At 37.1% G+C, this 22,293-nt stretch overlaps 1 long non-coding RNA gene across 2 annotated transcripts; it reads right to left on the bottom strand.

The window, feature by feature from the left end:
* Window positions 1-915: 915 nt before the first annotated feature.
* LOC141574622 (uncharacterized) lies at window positions 916-21,103 on the bottom strand. 2 transcript variants are annotated; one of them, XR_012501508.1, is made up of 4 exons: window positions 19,288-21,103; window positions 16,578-16,800; window positions 14,081-15,033; window positions 916-2,580 (listed from the first exon to the last, which is right to left on the bottom strand). It is a non-coding gene; the product is annotated as an uncharacterized LOC141574622 (long non-coding RNA). The 2 variants fall into 2 exon arrangements; XR_012501507.1 differs by having other exon boundaries at window positions 16,578-21,100.
* Between the last annotated feature and the right edge of the window lie 1,190 nt (window positions 21,104-22,293).

Below are 22,293 nucleotides of genomic sequence, written 5' to 3'. Positions count from 1 at the left end.
ATGCAGTGCAAAATTGATGTCTTTTCTGTTTTTATTGAAATAGAGTCGATTTACAATGCTGTGTTAGTTTCTTTTGTACAACACAGTGATTGATATATATATATTCTTTCTCATTATAGGTTATTACAAGATGCTGAATATAGTTCAATAGGACTTTGTTGCTTATCCATTCTGTATGTAGTAGTTAGCAAGATTGATTTCAGATTCAAAGTGACACCTGAGGAAGGGCAAGTGGCCTGCTGTCTGGCATGCAGGGGTCTGTGGCTGGCTTTAGTTCAAAGGAAGCTCAGCTTCTCTGTATGGAACAGTAGCAGCTGCAAAGTGACAGCCAGACACACTGTGTCCCCCTCGATGTTCTTCTCCTTGAGAGAGTCCTCCTGGGGTCCTGCCTGTCTTCCTCTGTCAAGCTCTGTGGGCTGGCATTAGAATTCAGAGAATAAGACCGTCCCTGGCAAGGAGGTTATAGGGAACTGTCATCTATAGAAATTGTTTCTTTTTAATGTTTCTATTAGTCAATTTAAGAAAGCTCACAGTGAGAGCTCTGTAAATCTCTATGTAGAGATAAATTTAGTCCCCTCACCCCTGACCTTTATTAGTTAAACATTACAATCACATCAAAACTATCTTTCTCTTTCTGTCTCTCTGGCTCCCTCTTCCTCCCTCTTATTCTCTCTCTTCCCCTGTCCCCCAATCCCCGCCCCCTCATTTGTGGGTTTGTTTTTCATAAGAACATTGGAATCATTTGTAGCATGTTTTATACGTACACAACCTAGGTTTAACAATCACTCTGGGTGATTTTTTTCTGTAGATTACATTTTGAAAACCAACCTGGAACAGGATTGAATAGCTGCAGATTGTTAATTTGATGTTAAAAATTATGTGGCTTATTCACAGCTAAGAAATCACAGGTCTGTTTCTTTAAAACATTTTTTATTGAGTTATAGTCATTTTACAATGTTGTGTCAAATTCCACTGTAAAGCACAATTTTTCAGTTATACATGAACATACATATATTCATTGTCACACATTTCACTGTGAGGTAACACAAGATCTTGTATATATTTCCCTGTGCTATACAGTATAATCTTGTTTATCTATTCTGCATATGCCTGTCAGTATCTACAAGTTTTGAACTCCCAGTCTTTCCCTCCCCCCGCCCTGTCCCCTTGGCAACCACAATTTTGTATTCTATGTCTATGAGTCAGTTTCTGTTTTGTATTTATATACATTTTAAAATTTTTTGAGATTCCACATATGAGAGATCTCATATGGTATTTTTCTTTCTCTTTCTGGCTTACTTCACTTAGAATGACATTCTCCAGGAGCATCCATATTGCTGCAAATGGCGTTATGTTGTCAGTTTTTATGGCTGAATAGTATTCCATTGTACAAATATACCACTTCTTCTTCATCAAGTCATCTGTTGATGGACATTTAGGCTGTTGACATCTCTTGGCTATTGTAAATAGTGCTGCTATGAACATTGGGGTGCAGGTGTCTTTTTGAAGTAGAGTTCCTTCTTGATATATGCCCAGGAGTGGGATCACTGGGTCATATGTTATGTCTATTCCTAGTCTTTTGAGGAATCTCCATACTGTTTTCCACAGTGGCTGCACCAAACTGCATTCCCACCAGCAGTGTAAGAGGGTTCCCTTTTCTCCACAGCCTCTCCAGCATTTGTCATTTGTGGACATTTGAATGATGGCCATTCTGGCTGTTGTGAGGTGATACCTCACTGTAGTTTTGATTTGCATTTCTCTGATAATTAGTGATCTTGAGCATTTTTTCTTTTTCCTATTGATCATTTGTATGTCTTCCTTGGAGAATTGCTTGTTTAGATCTTCTGCCCATTTTTGAATTGGGCTGTTGGTTTTTTCTTATTATGTAGTATGAGCTACTTATATATTCTGGAGATCAAGCCTTTGTTGGTTTCATCATTTGCAAAAATTTTTTCCCATTCCTTATATTTTTGTTTTGTTTTACTTATGGTTTCCTTTGCTGTGCAGAAGCTTGTAAGCTTAGTTAGGTCCTATTTGTTTATTCTTGCTTTTATTTATACTGCTTGTGTAGACTGCCCTAGGAGAACATTTTTGAGCTGTATGTCAGATAATGTTTTACCTATGTTTTCTTCTAGGAGGTTTATTGTATCTTGTGTTATGTTTAAACATTTGATCCATTTTGAGTTTATTTTTGTGTATGGTGTAGGGAATGTTCTAGCTTCATTGATTTACATGCTGCTGTCCAGTTTTCCCAAAATCATTTGCTGAATAGACTATCTTTATTCCATTGTATATTCTTGCCTCCTTTGTAGAAGTTTAGTTGACCAAAAGCTTGTGAGTTCATTTATGGGCTTTCTATTCTATTCCGCAGACCTGGTTTTTATAAAGTTGTTTCTCTCACATTTTCCTGCAGCTTCCTTTAAGTTTTCCATTTAAAGAGGGGGACTGGACAACTCTGGTCATTATAATGTAGCTGTTAGAGGATCCTGTTTTACCTTTGTATTCTTTTCTCCCACAATGAAGAATCAGAAAAAAGGAGATGGTACAGGAGCAGTGTTTGAATTTTCTTGCTGCTTTGCTCTGAAAAAAAAAATTATAGACCTTGTTTCTTAGTAACCTGAAGTTTGCAGATTGTGTTCAAATATGTAACCCAATTTGTTTAGTGCAATTATTGTGGATAAATCTCCATCTAATTCAGTAAGCGTGCACTGAAATCCCTTTTTGTGCTGCATTCTATGCTCATATATAAGCTTTTACTTATCTGATTTTATTATCAATACATCCTCCAGACTGGACTTACCATTTTTTTCATATTACCCCTATAAGTATTCTTAAAAACTTAGGTTTAGCTAGGGGAGGCTTCTTGTTTAAGGCCACACAAGTAGTAACTGATAAAGCTGGTATTTTTTAAAAATATTTTTTATAGTATTTGAGGCATCTTGAATACTTGACCTATAAATATGGAACTGAATAGTTTAGACATTTGAATATAATATCATGTTTATATAGTCTGATTATGAAATATGCATAGATATTATAGGGAACTTTCATTATAATGCCAATCAGAAATATGCCAGAAGAACCATGGTATAATTGTGTTTTTAGTACTTAATTTTTAAAATCAAATTTGCTTTGGAAAACAATTACAAGGGAATCTCATATCCTTTTCACCTAGATTTACCCACTGGTGGCATTTTCCTAGATTTGCTTCCTCTCTCTAAATATATGTATATGTCTCTCAATATAATATAAAACAATATTTGCATTTTCATTCTTATTTTCGTTTATGGGATTAAGTTGCAAAAATCCTGACCCTTCTCATCTAAGTACCTTGGCCTAAATCTCTCAAGATTCAGGACATCCTCCTGAAACAGAAGAAGAGTGGCAAGCGGGAGAAGGAGCAAGTGTGTGGGAACATTGACCTAAAGTGTGCAGTCTCCTTCTCAAAAAGGGGAGGCAGGAGGGTGGGAAAAGTCTTCAGTAGTTTACCTATGAGGATGATGTTACCTGTGCGTTTTTCCATACATAGACTTCATTATGTTCAGGTAGTTTATTTTTATTCTTAATTGTATTTTGTTTAGTTTTCACATATTTGTAGACTTTGCAGTTTTATTCCATCTATTAATTTCCAGTTTCATTTCATTGGGTTCAAAAAGATACTTTGTATCAGTTTAACCTTTTAAAATTTGTTGACTTGTTTTGTGGCCTAAAATATGGTCTATCCTTGGAAATATTCCATGCCCATCTGGGAAAACGTGTTTTCACTTGTTGGATGAGAGTGTTCTGTATATGTCTGTTAGGTTCAATTAATTTATCGTGTTATTCAAGTACTCTGTTTTTTCTACCTATTATTGCAAGTAAGGTATTAAACTATTGTATTATTGTTAAGTGATCTGTTGCTCAATATTGTCAATGTTTATTTCACACATTTTGGAACTCTGAGGTTCAGGTATACATATTTAGAATTGTTTATCTTCTAGATAAACTTGACTCTTTTAACATAATATCCTTCTTTGTCTCTTTTAACAGTGCTTGAAATAACTTTTTTATCTCATATAGATATAACCGCAACAGTACTCTTTTTGTTGTTATTTGAATAGAAAATCTTCCTGGGGTGTACAGTAAGGTGGTAGTTGCTCAGGCTGACCTGTCTCCAACCTGTCTGGTGGCAAACAAGCACCCATTCACTCCTTCTAGTCTAGGCTTCTCCAGCCTTTCTATCTGTTTCAGTCTTTCTCCAAGTAGCCAAGGGGATTTGTCTCCTCTGTGCAGGACCCCAGGACTGGGATGCCAAGTCTGTGGATTGACCTACTCACTCCTCAGGGTTAGGGCCTATTTGCACAGTCTTCCTTTTCCTCTTAGTCCTTCCCTAGGTGCACAGGTCCCAACCTGAAGTTTTTACTCCTCCCTAATTATGTGGAAATATCTCTTGAAATCTTGTTTGTATAGGAGTTCTGCCAGTTTTCAGTCACTTTTCTGTGAGAAGTTATTATCCCTCATCTTGACCCCCCTCCTCTGGAAACAGTATTCTTGATTGGTAGGTTCCCCCCTACCCCATCACTCAGTTTTTAGCAATTTATACATATCATTCCACTGCCTTCTGGCCTACAAATATTTTGTTGATAAATTGACTGACAATCTTATTGGATGTGATGAGTTACTGCTTTTTGTCGCTTTCAAGATTCTCTCTTTGTCTTTTGACAGTTTGATTATAATATGCCTCAGCATTGGTCTCTGAATATTTATCCTACTGGAGTTTGTTGAATATCTTGCATTTTAGATTTATATATTTCATTGCATTGGGAATTTTTTAGCCATTATTTCCTCAAATAATCTCTCTGCCCTGCCTCTCCCTTCTGCTTTAGGGACTTTCATAATGTATATACCTGTCTATGTGACAGTATTCCATAAGTTTTTTAGGCTGTATTCACTTTAAAAAAAATTATTTCTTCCTTCTGCTCCTGAGACTTGATAATTTCAAATGTCCTGTCTTCAAGTTTGCTGAGTCTTTTTGCCTGTGCAAGTCTAATCCCCTTTATATGTATTCAAATGCTCTTCCCCTGAGCTTTACCCCCAAGGCTAATTCCCTGTAGAAAATGTGTAAATTCATTCATTGTATTTTCCAGCCTCAGAATTTCAGTTTGGTTCCTTTTTTAATTATTTTTATCTCCTTGTTCATTTTCTAATTTTGTTCATATATTGTTTTTCTGATTTTATTTAGTTATTTTTCTGAGTTTTCCTTTAGCTTTTTAAGCATATTTTTAAAAAGTTATTTTAAAGTCTTTGCCTAAAACATCTAATGCACATGTTTCCTCAGGGTTTGTTTTTTTTTTTTTTTTTACCACTTTATATTCTTCCTTTGGAAGGACCATATTTTCATTTATTTTGTATGCCTTGTGATTTTTGTTGTTGTTGTTGAAAAATTGGATATTTATTTATCTATTTATTTATTTTAAATGAAGGTACTCAGTATTTAACCCAGGATCTTGGACATGTTAAGTACATGCTCTACTACTGAGTTATTACCCTCCCACCCCCTGAAAATTGAGCATTTATGAAAGCAGTCACCTTTCCCATTCTTTGCATACTGGCCTTTTGACAAGGGAGTCTTTTCCTAAGCTGGCTCTTGATTTTGAAACATGGGATTAAGCTTAAGAGAAGTTGTAAAGTCTTTTTAGGCTTTTTTGAGCATGCATCTTCCCTGGGCCTGCGTTTTGCTTTTTCAGTTTTTCCATATATGTGCTCCTTTTAAGTATATTAATTTCCTAAAGGATGTCTCCTTTGAACTTTTGATTGTCTATTGTGTGTCTCCACCCTGAAAAGAAAAAGAAAAATTCAGTTTCTCTTCTCAACTTTCTATTCTCTATACTTATTTCTGGTCACCACATACGTGAGCATTTTTTCACAATAAGCAATTCTGACACTAACTTCCAAGAGTTAGTTTATACCCTACAGATTAAGGGCTCAGTCCCACAAGACTTCTCCTCAGTTCAGATGCAATTACAAATCCAGGTTGTCACCTGTGCTTCTGACTAACTGGCTGTACATTGGAGTTACCCATCTCTTCCCCAGGTTCAATGATTTGCTAGGATGGCTTAAGAACTCAGGAAGGATAGTTTGCTTACTAGATTACTGGTTTATTTTAAAAAAGGATACAGCCTATAAACAGCAAAATAGGAGATGCAAAGGGAAAGATATCAAGAAAAGCATGTGGAGCTTCCATGACCCCTTTGGATGTGCCACCTTCTAACAACATCCACATATTCATCAAGCCAGAAACTCTCTGAACCATTTCAGTTAGGTTTTATTTATTTTTTAATGGAGGACTTCTTAGATAGATATGGTTGAGTAAACTATTGGTCATTGGTGATTAACTCAACTTTCATCTCTTCTCTGCTCCCCAGTGGTTGGAGCATCAGGCTAAATGTTGCAACTTTCTAATAACATTGATTCCTCTAGCAAACAACTCCATTGTAGTGATCTGGGGGCTTTACAAAATCACCTCATTAACATAAACTCAGTTGTTGTTGAAAGGTGCTTGTTATAAATAACAAAAGACTCTTCTTTCATCTTTATCAGTCTGGAGCTATTTTAGGAATTGAGGACAAAAGAACAAAAGTTACAAGAAAAATAATTTCATCTCTCTCATCACATAGGGTTTTAAGAGCTATATACCAGGAATAAGGACAATGATCAAATTTGTGTTTCTTATTATACATCTCAATATCACACACCCATAATATCTTGTCATAGGTGTCTGCAGGTCATTCTCCCTGCAGCTTTCCCAAGCAATGCCCACTGCTTCTCCCTGCCTAAGATCCAAATAAGGGAAAAGATAACAGTCCTTCAGGCAGCCCATGAGATGTCAGAACATTGTAAATGCAGTCTGCTCTGCACTGTTTATTTTGAAAAAGGGAATTGGAAACTCAATTGATGCCTTAGATAGTCTATTTTATATATTCACTGGTAACCTCTTGCTCTAGGCATCTGTGGAGCTGTCTCTCCACATTTTTCCTTGAGAAATACCTGCTGCTTCTTTCCAACTGATATCCAAGTTTTACCACCACCTTCCCCTCTGCCACCCTTCCCTGAGTTTCATGTGAAGTGAAACAGAGACCTGAAGAGGCAGCCCTGACAGGTTAGAACATTATAAAATTCCCTCTCTCTGAATCAGGGGAGGGAATTGGGAAATGATTTGCCACTTCCTTAAAGACCTTACCACAATGGGGACCGAGGGCAACAGAAAAACCACAGAATTTCCTACCATTTTGAATGAGGCTGTTTCTTGATTTGGTATTTGGTTGGTTGCTTTGGACCTTTGACTGTTTTATGGAACTAGTGTAAGGTTATTCTAGCTAGTATTTTGGTTGTTGTTTATATCTCCTTGGGGAAACAAGAGCTTAGAGTTTGCTAGTCTGTCATTTTGCTCAAGTATGTAGATTTTCAATCCTTTCTCAATGACATTCACTCAGCCTTTGTGAGAACCATTTACCTCATTTCAAAAGTAGTTATGTTAATTTCTAACTTTCAGTCTCTTGTGAATATCAGTTTAGCTGGATATGTAAGTTATTATCAAAGGGCTTGGTATATTGTAGGCCTTCAGTGCATCATAACAATAACTTTAATTATATTATTATTTTGAAATAACAGTTTGGAGAGTGATATTATATTATTTCACTACCAATATCATGAGAGACTTGAGGGAATGATGGGGGTAAACCTCTGCAGTATGCTAATTCTAGGTTACATTTTGTCTAATGGAAAGCACAGAACTCTTACTTACCTTATCCTAAGTTGATAGATGCTTTGTATAAGTCTGAGTTAGAGAATGACTTTATAATCTGATTTCCACTAAGAAGCTCTTCTAGGTTGGCAGGTTGCCATGGCATCCAGACCCAAAATGATGGACCCCATTTGTCTGCTGGAAAGTGTCAAGGTGCTTTCAGTGAACCAAAAATCTCTGCAGATTCTTGGTGAGATTTCTTTGCCAGTGCTGGTGGTGGCCATCGTAGGGCCGTATCATACAGGCAAATCCTACTTGATGAACCATCTTGCAGGTCAGAATCATGGTGAGTGTTGTACTGGTTCAAGGACCAATTGCTTGATTCTAGCTAATACCTCAGCTTCTTAATTTTTGTCCTGATCTTGTGTAGGGAGAACCAAACTTCTCTTAACAAATCAACTTTCCACTCCTATTTCTCACTGCTAAACCACTGTCTTACTGTAATTCATTATCATATTGTATGTTTTATTCCTGTAAAGCAAAATTTCTCCTACCAATTCTCACAATCCTACCTTATTTTACATGCTTAAGCACTGGACTCTTGCAATTGTGTCTACTCGCTCTTGAAACACATTTTGCTTTTTTATGGAATATACTCATCAACATATAAATGTGTTCAAATGTCTATAATCTTAAAAATATTTCCTGTATGTCATATACTACTGTGGCTAACACCTCTCCCCACTTTTGAAAAATTTGTCTGACAAAAAATATAATCTTGATTTTTTTCCCACCTTTTTCTCTTCCCATGTCTGTCTTCAGTCCATTTCTCTCTGGCTTTGAACCTCACCGTTCTTTCAAGATACTCTTGTTATGGTTATCAGTGACTTCCATTTTGTCTGATTCATGGATTCCCCTTTGCCTCTATGTTGAGCCCTTGCTTGGTATCTTTATCACAATTAATGTTCCTTCCTCCTTGAAACAGATGACACACAATGTAGGACATTCTTGAGGAAATGGAGAAAGCACCAACTCGTATGCTGGGATACTGACATTCCAATAGATCTGACTCTGTAGCCCCTTGGTGGTTTAGATTATCTGCTCTAACTAAATGCTGCTTTCTCCCCTCTCCTCACAGGGTTTCCTCTAGGCTCTACAGTGCAATCTGAAACCAAGGGCATTTGGATGTGGTGTGTGCCTCACCCAGGCAAGCCCAATTGTACTCTGGTGGTCCTTCTGCACAATTAGAGCCTGGGGGATGTGTGAATGGTAAAGCAGAAATTCACAATTAAATCCTTTTTATTCTGGATTTTCCCCTTATCTCTCCATGGTCCTAGAAATTTTACTGCTTTAATCTGTAAAATCTAGAAATCAATTATAGTAAATAAGGCAAACTATGTTTTGTTTGAATCTCACTTCTAGGTAAGTTATCATAGTGTCTTAGATAAATTCTTTTATTTCTTGGCACTGTGTGGATGACTTGATTACATTTAGTAAGTCATTATTGAACGGCTGAGTTCCAGGCCTTTGGGCTTAGGATTGTAGATATCAGTGACCAAAGTAAATGTCCTGCCCTAAAAGAGTCTTTAGTTCAATTGACAAGACATTATCTGCAGTCAGATTTAATACCATGTAATTGGGAAAGAAGCAGGCTGGAGAGAAGAAGAAATTACATTGCATTGCAATCCCCAATTTCTGGGAATTTCATGGGAGCTCCATGGCTGGATTGGCTTTTTTGAGTTAGCCTGAGTTTGGGACAGGGGTGCTGATACATTTTTGAAGAGCTGCTCCAGAAGCCTTTCTAATTAAGAGGGCTGACACCTGAAGACTGTCTTCCACCAGCACTCCCAACAGCTGGGGGAATAAGTCCTTCAGTTTTGAAAGGCAATCCAGGCAGCACCTGACTGGTTTTGAGAACTTACAGTTAAGCATAACTAAGAAAGAGAAGTATCAATCTGTGAGTGAGGAAAAATTTCTGATTCACCTTCTTAGCTACAAGGTGAAGAGTGTATTTGAGGGTTGGATTTAAGAGACGGGTTTACATTTTCTATGATGAAGTTCATCAACTACTCACAGAGTGTTCTGGAAATCTGTGAGACACCTCTGAATGTGCAAGTTCTATAAAAGAAAGTTTTTGTCCTACAAGAAACATTTTAAAATGGATTTTTGGTGTTTTAGCTTTCTGCTAATGGGTGAAATGAACTATCCCTCTTTTCTCCGTTTTGAGATTTATTTGGAAATAGTACCTACATTTTTATAGCTCTGTCTTTTTTCTCAACAGGAGTTAGAAAGTCTGCTTATTTTTAAAGCCATATATCAAACAATGATATAATCTTGCTGTTGAAATAATTGTTTGTCATAACTGCTACTTCTTCTTATCCTAATTGATTATTTTTAAAAACTGGGTTTTGGGGAAAGAAAGTAATGAATAGACTCTTATCCCCCCAAACTCCCATTTAGAATCTTCTCAACATAAACCACAGTTTTTGCATTTACACTGGGAGCAACTTTACATGCCATTTATAATAAAAAAAAAACTATTTCCAGTTTATGCCGTCATTTAGACAATGCTATGATTTATACAACTTAGCCTGGGCTTTAGGGCCCTTGATTAGGCTGCATGAAACTCACCTTAACTTCTCCACTTGCCCTCTGCCCTCAAATGACTCTGTTCTAACTACAAGACCCCTGTCTTCTCCCATCTCTAATTTTGTTTCTCTGGGTTTTCCTGTCTATGGGATCACCTTCATTTCTTCAGTTCTACATTTACCAGTTCTTTAATATTCAGCTCAAGACATTGAGGAAGCTTTCAGATCAGATATTCTTTCTCCAAATTTCATAGCTCTGTTCTTCCTTGATAGACTTCTAAATTTTAGTTTAGTGTTATAGCTATAGGTTTCACTGCTTATATACATTACTGAGAGTAAGCCTTTTACAGATACTTCTATCTTTGTTGCACTTACTGTTATGGATGTTTCTCCACTGCTTTGAAATAATCATGTTGAAAGAAAATTTTTATTTTTAGCATTGCTTTTTTAAATCTAAGAACAGTGGGGGATATTTAGTAGCTTCCTGCAAGTATTTATTGATTGCATATAATTTAAATACCCAGTTATGCCTACTATGGTATATTTTATATGGACTCTGATTAATAAATATATGCAGAATGAATAAGTGCCCACACTCATCACTGAATTCCTAATTACACAACAGGTACTGTATTAGTTTTTCTGTATATGTTATTTTAATTTATCCAATTGAGGGAAAAGAAAGCACTGTGAAAACTAGAATCCTTTTATATATGAAAAATTTGCAAACACAAGAAATGTCTCTGTAATTGTCAAAGTTGATATCTGCATTTACATCTGTCTTCAAGCAATTTCTTTGCATGGTGAGTATGTTAGCTGAAATAATAAATGAAATCATGATTGAAGAAGTGTACAGATTAATTTCTAATGTAGGGGTAAACTTCTAACTCTCTTGTTCTAATGTGCTTTCTAGGATGAGTCTAAGAAGGATTCATGGATCTTTGCCCTGGCCGTGGTTCTCTGCAGTAGCTTTGTCTAGAACAGCATGAGCACCATCAACCACCAGGCCCTGGAGCATCTGCAGTATCCTTCCAGGTCCTGAACCACCATGTTTCACTGAATTCATGGGAATGAGGATAGAGTCAGTCTCTCCCTTCCTGTCATTTAGTTTCTTGGGTGGAACAGAGGGGACCCATGGCAAAAGAGTGTGTTTATAATATTTTTATACTAGAGAAATGTGGGAATTGTTGGTAGTGAGTTTCCTTTCCCTAACCAAATGTTAGTTATGCGACAGAGCTTGAAAACATCAGGGCAAAGTCCTCTCAAACACCTGATAGAGTAGAAGATTCCACAGAATTTGTGAATTTCTTTCCAGACTTTATCTGGACTGTATGGGATTTCACCCTGAAGCTGCAGTTATGTGGTCAGCCTATCACAGAAGATGTGTAGTTGGAGAATGCCCTGAAGCTGATTCCAGGTATCAGAGTATGGCCTGGGCAGTGTACGGTCCAATAGAGTGTGGGATCTACTAAACAATATCCCTCATCTCTGTGATTGCATTTGTATTTGAGACTAAATCAAAGTCTGTGGAAATGGTGGCTGGAAAGTGGGTTGCAAAGATCTAGGGGCTACAGTTGAAGTTTACTCAAGAAAAGTAAAGTGTAAAGTGAAATTACTCAAAACCAATTTGTTTTTTATACAAGTTTAAATTTAGCATCCAGATTTACATGGGTGATGAAACATTCTAAAGACTGGACACTGTGTTTCCTTTTCCATCAATTTTTCTCTGTTGAAGAAAACAACTAATCAGCTAATTGTTAGACATGAAACTGCAGTGAAAAGCTTATCTAATGAACAAAATATAGATTTCACATATTATTCTTTTCAAAGAGGGCTAGAAAACTTCTAATCCTGTATAATTATATCATCTACAAAATGACTGTATGTTCTAAATAAACCTGAAGAAGTGACTGTCTTTACAATCTATGCCTTTTCAATAATACTGACAATTATTAGAATATTCATTTTACCTTCCACATCATAGCTTTCTCCTAATTCCCACATGTTTACCCATGAATTAATTACAAGGTAAAAAATTATTTTCATGGGTTACATTTCCAAGGATATGTGTCTATTGAAACCTTGAGAGAAATATCAATCCCAATTTAGTCATTCTTCCTTTCACGTTTCTATTTATGATTTCTCAAAACAGCTATTAAAAATTGGCTGGCAGCAGAGGACCAGATATAAACATTTACCTCAAAGAGTTTATAGATTAGTGGTGATACCTTAAAATTATATTTCAGGTACATTTATACTTCAGAGGTTTTTACTAATAAATACATAACACTGCATCAATTATTTTTAGCATCAAAACAGTTTTTCTTAAATAATGAGGATGTCATTCTTAATATTCCAATTACTGTCCATGATCCCTTGTTTGTAGCTCTCCTTTTTGGTTCCACAGCTCAATTCCTACATGAAGTTGAGTTGAGCAGAAAGTTTCATGTGACCTTTCATCCTTTTAGCTGCTAGTTAAGCAAACACATCATAGACAACCACTCTACTATGTGCATGTCTGGAGAGACAAGCCATAGGTTTCCTTTACTGGATCAGATGTCTCCCTAAATTTCTCTGCAGTTATATCATTGGTATAAGTCTGATGTGCAAAGAAGTATTGAATGTCTATGTTAAAACAGTTCTATGTGTAGAAATGGCAAAGACACACAAATCCCTGCCATGAACATCTGTAACCCCTCGCCTCAAGACTCTACACACTCTAATCCCTGTTTTTCTGTCCCTCAGGGAAGAATCCCAAAGCCCAAACATCCAATCTACCCAGAGACTGCATCAGGCATTTATTTCCAAGATGGAAGTGTTTTGTCTTTGACTGGCCAACATAGGAAAAAAAAATTCTAGCCAATATTGCGATGGTATCTGAAGACCAACTGGATCCTAAATTCCAGGAGCAAACAAAAAATTTCTGTTGTTACATCTTCACTGATGCAAGGAGCAAGACACTCACAGAAGGAATCATGGTCACTGGGAAAGGTGAGTCTCTTTTTCCCATTTCCATGGGGACTGCTATGTGTTGAATATTTTATATAATGTGCTTTCTAGTATTTTTGTTTGATTCTATAAAGGATTCTGATTTTACAGACTTTTATACTCCATGAAGAAATCTGTATACTTTATAATTATCTCACTTTGGGGGATTTACAAATTCCTTCCCCAAATTGCAACTTTTGTCAATGATATTGGTGACTCCCACTTATCTGAAAACATCCTCCACTTAGAATATAATCACTCTCTTGGTGTAAAAACAGAATACTGCATGTTTTCAAAGGAAGTCCTATACAATAAGTGTTCTTCACAAGGAGAATTCAAAAGATATTTTGAGAATTTAGAGTGGTCCAAAAATAAATATTAGCCCATAAATCTCTGAAAATCCATTCAAAGCCTCAGAATTAGGAATAAATTAAACATGGTACACTTTGCCTCATCTGTCTATCTATGTAATCTGTATTGCTTTCAATTTTTAAAATGAGAAACTGTATTTTCCAGGTAGCCCCTAGTATGTTAGATAGAAGTAGATATTAACTTTTTTAGTCCTGTGGCCTGGAAAACCATAAAAATGAAGAGTCAGTAGGAAAATGAAGGTGATAATAGTAGAAGGAGGTAGGGTTGCGTGTGTGTGTTTGTGTGTGTGCATGTGTATATGACCCTAGAAGCATAGTCTCAGAATCCTGGAGCCATTGACTGATAACTTGATATTTAGCCCCTAAATTTCCTGGCTTCTTCAGGGCTGAGGACTCTGGTTGTGACCTACCTGGATACTATCAATAGTGGAGCAGTACCTCGCTTGGAGAACGCAGTGACAACTCTGGCCCAGCTGGAGAACTCAGCTGCCATTCAGAAGGCAGACAACCACTACAGCGAGCAGATAGCCCAGCGAGTGAGCTTCCCCACAGACATGCTGCAGGAGCCGCTGGAGGCGCATGCTGCCTGTGAGAGGGAAGCCCCTTCAGTCTTCATGGAGCACTCCTTCAAGGAAGACAAGCAGGAGTTCTAGAGGAACCTTGTCATAATCTGTCTTAGTATTTACTTTATGTCGCCTCCCTTTGAAGAATGAAGCCTAGAAGTGTTGTTACCAGTCCCATGGCTCATCTCTCACTCAAGGATAAAGTAGTCCATGTTCTCATGAGGGACAGAGTTTCAAAGGACTACATTTCCTTCTTTTTTGACTGTCAGAACTCAGGCAGTTTATCTGGAACTCCCTTTGACCTTCAATGAAAAATCAGTATAGATATCCTCTTGAAATAAATACTTCTGTGGATTCCAAGCCTGTCCAGAACACCCAAGACATTCTTTAGCTGGCTTCTTTTTCTGTGAACACACTCCTATGGCTGGGAACCAAAATTTATCTTTTCAGATCCACATCTCAGGCCACTTTCAGCTTAGGTTGCTCCTTGTTGTATCTATCATTGAATACAGACAGAATCACTGAATGTGGCAGCTTCAAGGAACCACAGAGATTAGGTAATGCAACTCCAACAGCTCAGATGAAATACCCAAAGGAGGTTAGGGAACTTCCCCATGGTCTTCCAGAGTTTTCAGAGCTGTGAATAAATCAAATCTTGTGACTGCTGTTTTATTACATGTCCTCCAACAGAATACTTTTCTCATGAGGAACACAGTTAGACCAATTCTTCTAACAGATCCTTTGGAAATTTACTTCCTCTGTTCCTTGCTTCTGGTGACAGCCCTCTATCTTTCTTCCCTCTAGGAAATCATAAAGAATAAGAAAGATGATTGATTTCTTGATGCAGAATGAAGAGACATCAATCAAATATTGCCAGACTAAACTTGATCAGCTTTCAAAGGCACTAATAAAAAGTATCTCAGCAGGAATTTTCTCTGTTCCTGGAGGTCATGAACTCTACAGGAAAGCAAAGGAAATTATTGAAAAGGAATATTACCAAGTGACCATGAAAGGAGTGAAGGTGAGGAATAAGGGAAACATGGGGAACCTACAGAGTACTCAAAGGGGTCTCCTGAAAATCTGAGAGTGCAGCTCCATGCATGCATAAAGAGAGTGTATGGAGCCATTCAAACAGCTGTGGCTTTTAAGGTTCACTGCATGCTATTTATTCCTGAAGAGAGTACAAATGTCAACTCCCAAACATGAGTACAGATTTCTTAAATCCACAAGAGACAGAACAGAAATTATTCATTTTTTTTTTTACTCAACAACATATTTGACGTTTTGAGCACTGATAATTTACAAGTCAGTCTTTGTACACAAGGATGATCACAAGTGAGACAGGAAGTCAACTACATAGGCAAGCTATAACACTCAGGAAAGAGATACTTAGGTGTTAGAAACAAATATAATAATAATAATAATAATAATAATAATAATAATAATAATAATAATAATAATAATAATAATAATAATAATAATAATAAAAAACAATAATAATGCAACTAATATATATTGAACTGTTGTTTCCTATAGCCAAAGTGTTAAGTTCTTTCCCTAGACTCTTTAACTTAATCTTTCAAATAGCATTAAGAAGCATCTACATTATCAACATTTTAAAGATCTCAACTAAGAAGCATAGGCAGGTTAAAATAAGTTGTCTAAAGTTATAACCAGCTAGTGGCAGAGGAGAACAGCAGCACAATTTAGAGGCACTATTTCACACTGGTAAAGCAGATATGTAAAAGCACCAGAGATTTGGGGTTTGTAGAACTGAACATGATTCTGACTGGCTGGATTCTAGAGTGGGGAGAAGAAAGTAGCACTGGGCAAGAGACTGGAGAGAGACAGGTCATTCTAAGGAGCTTGGACTCATTGTAAGGAACCACTGTGGAACTTTAAACTTGAAGCAAAATTTACATGGACTTAGTTGTCTTTGCAGCACTAATTTCCCTATTGGAAATCTAATTTCTGTGCTCCTCCTTGGTTCCTCAGGCAAATGAGTTCCTCCAGAGGTTTCTGCAGTCCCAGGTGGCACTAGAGAAATCCTGCAGGCAGATAAAGCCCTCACTGATGGGGAGAAGGCCATAGCAGGTACGGGGTAGGGCTGGGCTCACAGTGGGATGCGTATGTTCTTGCAGTGCCCTCTGACAGGTGTGAGAGCAAAACCTTCCCAATATTGGAGCTTCCTTCCTTTCTGTGGAGCAACCCTGCTGCATTTAGAAACAGCAAAGGAAACTGTGATTGGATGCCAGACAGGCAGAGCCTTTTCTCTCACATTCTGAAGTGTGCTCTCGATGGTGTGGACATGGGGTGGGGGGGGAGGACTTCAGAGATTTCCTACCTCTCTCTTCAATTTGGTTTGGCCTCTGAGCTCAGGAGGGTGGAGGTCAATTCTTGCCTATTTTTTCCCTCTCTAATACCTTCCTGGGGCAGAAGAGCAGACCTGGAAGGAGACAGCTGAGAAGGAACAGGAGCTGCTGAATCAGAAACTGCAGGAGCAGCAGCAGCAGGTGGAGGCTCAGAAGAGAAGTCTCCAGAAACACATAGTCCAGATGATGGAGAAGCTGGTGAGAGAAAGAGAAAACCTGCTGAGAGAGCCAAACAAGATATTGGAGCATCAGCTGAAGGTGAATCAGGCTGTGGCAGTAGTAGAGCTTGATAACTTTGCCCCAGTACCCCAGGAAGGGATGGGTGAATGTTACAGCATGGTCATGCAGAGATCACAAGTGCATCTACTGCTTGTGATTTATTAAAACCCTGAAGCCTTTGAATCCTTCCAAAACCTTTAAATTCGGCTCTGTAAGTAGACTTTGGAGAGTTCAGGATGAGTATTCCCCCCTCTACTCCAAGCCCTCAGAGAATATAAATAGGGTTGAATAGCCATTTAGAGAATTTTAAAATGATCTCACAGGGCTTGATTGAACAGATATTCCAACTATGTGTGTTTAATATGAACAACAACTAGTACGCTCTACCAAGATTACTACCTTTTACCAGGAGACCTGCTCAGCCCAAGGCCCTGAGGTAGATCTGTGCTGACATAAAACTACCAGAAATGTCCAGATTTAAAAACACATAGAAATAATAGATTTTACACTTGCTGCATTGCCTCCAGGTGTGGACAGATCCCCAAGCTATCATGTGGCATGGAGGGATTTCTCTCATTGTTCATCTGAACATGATTTATAAGAGATTTCTATAATTTAGGGGCCATGAGTTTATAACAGATTTTTATAATATGGGTGACAGTGTCATCCTGAGTGGGACTGAGAATTAGTGCAGTCAGACCAAGGCTACCTCTCATTTGCATTTTTTGACTGGAAAATATTACATTTGTCCTCATGCCAGGCTTAGCCTCCTGGCAAAACCCTAAGATATATGAATATTATTAAGGCTGTAAACTACACTTCCTCTTAATATTTAGGTCCAAACCAGGAAATATTCCTTGTTACAAGAGTCTCCTTTCATGATTAAGAGAGAACAATTTTAGGAATAAAACAAAGATAGTCTGACAAAGTTTTAAAGTTTGACAAAATGTAATCCTTGAAAAAATGGGGGATTTAAAAAGTTTTACTTCCTTCCTCATTTTTTTTTTTAGGTCTAAGAAGATCTGTGGACTGAAGGATTTAGAAAGAAATGTGAGGAGATGAGTACAGAGATAAATGATTTGGGAGAGAGAATTGTTGATACTAAAAATGATGATAGTTCCTTGCTTGCACAAGCCTTGGACAACCTTGACAAAAGGATCGCTTCGTTATTGCCTGCCCCAGCCAACATTCTTTGTAATGTTATGAAATTAGTGAGCTCACTATTTAAAAAGAAGTAGCTCTCCTTGTAAAGAAATCAGATATATAATATAAAATACATGTATGTTCTCTGGCCTATTTCTGATGTGCATGCTTTTCACTTTCATCCAGCAATGCTTTAAATATAAAAAGTGATTTCTAGAGAATACTGATGCCTGGCCCACATTAGATAGAATAAATGCATGGACACTTTGATATAGTGTGTTCAGTTTTAGGAAATATATATGTGTGCAAAATCATATATTTGTGTATGTACATATATACAAGAGTTTCACTGAGGCTTCACTTCTAATGGCAAAAGATTGGAAACCACTTAATGCTCATTTTTGTAATTTGGTAATATATATTTTGCATGCATTTATACTAGAATACTAGGTTGCTAGTAAATAGATAGTGGAGCTCTATTCGTATAAATATAGAACAATCTGGAAGATAGAATGTAGAGTGAAAAAAGAGGCACAAAACAGTTTGTATAATGTGTTCACCGTAAAAAAAAAAAAGGCAATTATTTTGGGCACTCATACACATGTATGTATAGTACATTTCTGGAAGATTCATTAGAAATTGGTATCATTGGTTCTTCCTGGAGAGGGCAGCTTGGCATCAGGGATGGAAAGGACACATGCTTTTCATTATATACTCTATATTTTCAATTTTGCAAAGTTAGCTTTTGTTATTTCTCGAATAACAAAGAAAACAAACTAAAATACTAATAATTAAAATAGTAAATGGAATGTGAATAAATGGAATTGCTCATTGCTTCCAGAAATGACATTAGCCTGCTTAATGAGGGGTCTAAGACTAAGATCAGAATACTAGAAAATAACGTTTGCATCCTAATCTTGTTTTTGCTTTGGCCTTGGTTTTTAATCCCTTATATTTGCTTCAAAAATAAGGTATGAACTTTCCTGTTACCCCTTGAAATCTCAACAACAGTAACCTTTGCTTCATAGGTTTCAATTACACTTTTACAGTGTTTAGAAACAAATTACAAAACACTAAGAATATTCACTGGTGAGAGGAATTCCCATCATCCTTATGTTCAGTGGTGGCATCTCTGCTGTAGACAAGTACAGAAGGGGTGATGCACCACTGCAGAAGTGGATGCCTTGATAGTAATGGGGAATGAAAAACCCAGACACACAGAGGCCAGGTGTTGGCATTTAAACATCAGAATTCAAGTACATACAATAAGAGTAATGAGCATCGTGGTTTGTCTTAGCTCAGGCTGCTATAACAAATTACCATAGACTGTGTGGCTTACAAAACAAACATTTATTTCTCCCAGTCCTGGAGTCTGTAAGTCCAAAAACACTGTGCCAGCATTGTTATTTTCTTGGTAAGGGTCCTCTTACAGCTTTACAGATGACAAGGTTCTTACTGTGTCCTAGCATGGTGAAGAGAGAGAGACAGAGAGAGAGAGAGACAGAGAGAATGAATCTCATGATTCTTTGTTATACAGGCACTAATTAGATTCATGAAGGCCCCACACTCATTATCTAATCCCTCCCAAACCCCATTTCCAAGCACATTGGGACATTGGTAGTTGGGGTTTCCTCAAATAGATTTTGGAGAACACATTCAAACATTCAGTCTATAATTTGGTTGGAGTGGCAGCCAGCAGACATGACCAGAGAAAATTCTGAAGATGGCAAATAAAACAAGGTGTCTGTAGAGAAAAAAGAATGGGGAGGAAACCATTGGAATCAAGGATATTTATAGGAAGCTGAGAGGTAACATTGATAAAAGGTTATAATCCGTAGCCTTGGTCTAAACCAATTTCAGATGATGGAACTATCACCTGGAGGGGAGGGCAGGATCCCAGGAGAGAGGACCTTGCAACTCTGGGATGAGGATAAATGATAATGATTTTCACAGTGCCTCTCCAAGGGACCTCTTGAAATGTACTTGGATCCATATGCTGTGAAATGAGAATGCCCAAACACTTCAAGGACTCTCAGAATCAGGATCCAAGCTAGGAGTGATGCTCAGATCCTGAAAAGACATCACAGTCTCCCTGTTAGAGGTACATGACATCCTGGTATGAACACAGTCTTGGCCCAGGTGCAACTAACTTGGTCTAGTATTTTTTTCAAATAAAAGTAGAGTTCGTCTGAAGACAGACACCATTTTATATATATATATGTATTTTCTTTACATCTTCATAGTGCATGTTTAGGCACAGAGGGTACTTAGTAAGAAACTTCTGTAAAAACAAAAAGCTGACACATGTGTGATTGTTTTCAATTGCCAGAATTCCATGATCACCCCAAACCTCTGAGATAATAGATTGTTTGGATTTTAGATATTAGATTAAGGTCTCTAATTTGACTTAAGGACCAGAGGAGCAGAAGAAACTCTTTCGGTACAGTTTCCCCCTCTGTGACCTTATTCACCACAGTCTAAGTATCTCTGCGAGGATGTTAACTCATCTCCACTGGAGAATTTAAATGACTCCATCTAGTCGTGGCTTCAAGTGTTCAGAAGGAAGAATGAATGGCTTTGCCTTTTAAAGAAGAAACCATATAGTAATGAATATGTGACCAATGTATCATGGGGTTTAATGGAAAAGTAAACTATTCTACAGAAATATCTGTATATCTGTTCCCACTGAGAGCTTGACTTAAGCAGATGTTCTAATCCCTTGGACTAGACACACCCTGCATTGAAGAGCAAAGAGAAGCCTTGTCTTTTTTAGATTCAACATACAAGTGATATCACACTGTACTTGTCTTTCTCTGACCTATCTCACTTAGCATAATGTGCTCAAGGTCCATTGATGTTGCAAATGGCAGGATATCCTCCTTCCTTGTGACTGAATAATATTCCCTTGTGTATATGTATATGTGCCACATCTTTTGTATCCATTCATGTGTTGGCATTTAGGTTGCTTTCATTTCTTGGCTACTGTGGTTATTGCTGCAATAAACATGAGTGCAGATATCTCTTTGAAATACTGTTTCTATTTTCTTTCAATAAAAAATAATAAAACTGACAATGGTCACTTAGAAAAATAAAAAGGCTTTAAAAAGTAGTTAACAATTTATTCACACATCTATTCTAATCCTCATTAAGGAATGCTTGGTTCTAATTATTTACATTGTTTGTTAAATTCTTATGTCCTCCCTGCCATTGTTCTGGATTATGTAAATAGAGAAAAGCAAAGATCTTGTCCTCATGCAGCTTACACTGTGTATGGGCCTTACATAATGTTATTTAGGCAGAAATAAATATTGTAATTATATACATGTATATATATATATGTGTGTGTATATAGATGTGTGTGTGTATATAGATACGTGTATGTGTATGTATGTGTATGTGTGTGTGTATATATATAAATATTTTATGTGTAGTGATCAAGAATCTAAGTAGCAACCAAATAGTCATTTTTTAAGTTTGGTTTCAACCTAGTGCATCTTGCCTGGAGATATAATTGTGTATTATAGAGCCCTAAGGACCAAATATGGTAACTTTAAAGTAAGGTAAAACCTAGAGTGCATGGTGATTGAAACAATGAATAAATAGATTAATGGTTGGATGTATGAATAAGTGTGACATTTGTTTATTATTTCAAAGGGTAATAAATATCCCTCATTACCTATAGGCCAAAAAGTAAAGGCTTTGATGAAGAATTTTGTGTTCTTTGATCTCTATTCCTTTATCACCTGTACAAATTTATTGTGTTTAAACAAACTAAAGTGGATTCTGTTTCTATGACTGTACTAGGACTGATATGACAACTCTGGAATATTCTTCCTTGTGTCTCTTTTTCCATGGAAGTGTGGTTGTGCCACTCAACAGTGTTATTTGGATGGAATTCCTTTTACTTCAGATAATGTGATCTTATTTCCTGACGACTATTTTGTGGACAGTGGTCCCAGGCTGCATTGAATATGGTGCTCACTCTTAGCCCAGGAAACAGTCCCTGATAAAACATGAGTAATGAATTCCTCCCCTGATATATTTTGTCTAAGGCCCCAATCTCTCTCTGCCCCTGCTGACTGTCCACTAATATAGACAATGCAGACAATCAAGTTCTATTTCCCTCCCACTTAAAGTACCTAATTATTTTATTTTGATGAAATATGCACAACTATTTACTATTTTAACTATTTAAAGTGTACAATATAGTGGAATTAAGTATATTCACATAGATGTTACAATCATCATCACTATCTACCTCCAACCCATTGCATCATGCTCAGCTGAAACTCTGTATTCAATAAACAAGTCTCCATTTCCCTCTCC

The sequence above is a fragment of the Camelus bactrianus genome, chromosome 22 (genome assembly GCF_048773025.1).
Source record: "Camelus bactrianus isolate YW-2024 breed Bactrian camel chromosome 22, ASM4877302v1, whole genome shotgun sequence".
Taxonomy (NCBI): domain Eukaryota; kingdom Metazoa; phylum Chordata; class Mammalia; order Artiodactyla; family Camelidae; genus Camelus; species Camelus bactrianus.
The sequence above is the reverse complement of the archived record's forward strand: the minus strand, read 5'-3'. Positions and strand labels throughout refer to the sequence as shown.